This window comes from Elephantulus edwardii, unplaced genomic scaffold (assembly GCF_000299155.1).
Source record: "Elephantulus edwardii isolate Elephantulus edwardi_28Jun2011 unplaced genomic scaffold, EleEdw1.0 scaffold00286, whole genome shotgun sequence".
Classification (NCBI taxonomy): domain Eukaryota; kingdom Metazoa; phylum Chordata; class Mammalia; order Macroscelidea; family Macroscelididae; genus Elephantulus; species Elephantulus edwardii.
The window spans coordinates 268,427-269,452 of NW_006400036.1; the positions used below are offsets into that span (position 1 = coordinate 268,427).

The following is a 1,026-nucleotide window of genomic DNA, read 5'->3' on the forward strand; positions in this document are numbered from 1 at the left end:
GACCAAACTGTGCAGCTCTGCAACTGCATCCTGGCCCATCCTCACCCTTCTGCCCCCAACCCTCACCTCCTTGTATCCCCAATATGTTTTTCCCAATAAAAAAAATAGAAGCATCTCCTGAAAACATACACCATAGCTAATCCATTTCTTCTTAATAAGCTGACAGAACTTCTCAGGCATGACATGGCAGCAGGTGTGTTCACTGAAGTGCTTACCTTTGCCATGTGCTCCCAAGAAGATTTTGCTGATAAACTTGGTTTGGATAGTTCAGCAATCATGGCAGTTTATATTAGTAATACTAAAACAGCTGAATTTCAGGTGGTGCACACCACCCATCTCCCTGGCCTTCTGAAGTCCATAGCAGCAAATCGGAAGATGCTCCTGCCTCTGAAATGGTTTGACATTTCTGACACTGTAGTAAAAGATTCTAGCAAAGATATAGGTGTGAGAAACTGCAGGCATTCTGTGCTATGTACTACAGCAAAAGCTCTGGGTTTGAGATCATCCACGGGCTGCTGGACAGAATAATGCAGCTGCTCTGAGTGCATCCCAGGGAAAATAAGGGAGCCTATGTGATGAAATCTTCTGGAGGCTCTGCTTTCTCCCAAGGGCAATGTGCCCAGGTCTTTGTCTGGGGTCAGAGCATTGGCAAGCTTGGGGTCCTGTATCCTGACATCATCACCAAGTTTGAGCTGACCGTGCCCTGCTCGTCTCTGGAAATCAATCTCAAACCCTGAAGATGGGACTGATTTACTCCAAGTGTCCTCCACCCTTCTCACAGGGGACTTCCATTTGTGCTTAAATGTTTAATAAAGAATCATTGCCCGGCATCCTAAAAAAAAAAAAAAAAAGAAAGAAAAAGAAATTATGGCTAGGGAGGGAGGGGGAAGAAACAACCAACCAGAAACAAAGCAATATACCTGATTAGTAATGAAAAATGTTATGCATAACATTGAGATAATATAATCAACAATTTTGGCATCAGCACTCAGGAAATCAAAAAGACAAATTGCATTGAGGAAGTCT

General features: G+C 43.4%; 1 pseudogene; it reads left to right on the forward strand.

Annotated features, from left to right (window-relative positions):
- Positions 1 to 737, forward strand: part of LOC102860883 — a 3,507-nt pseudogene extending 2,770 nt beyond the window's left edge.
- The last annotated feature ends 289 nt before the right edge of the window (positions 738 to 1,026 follow it).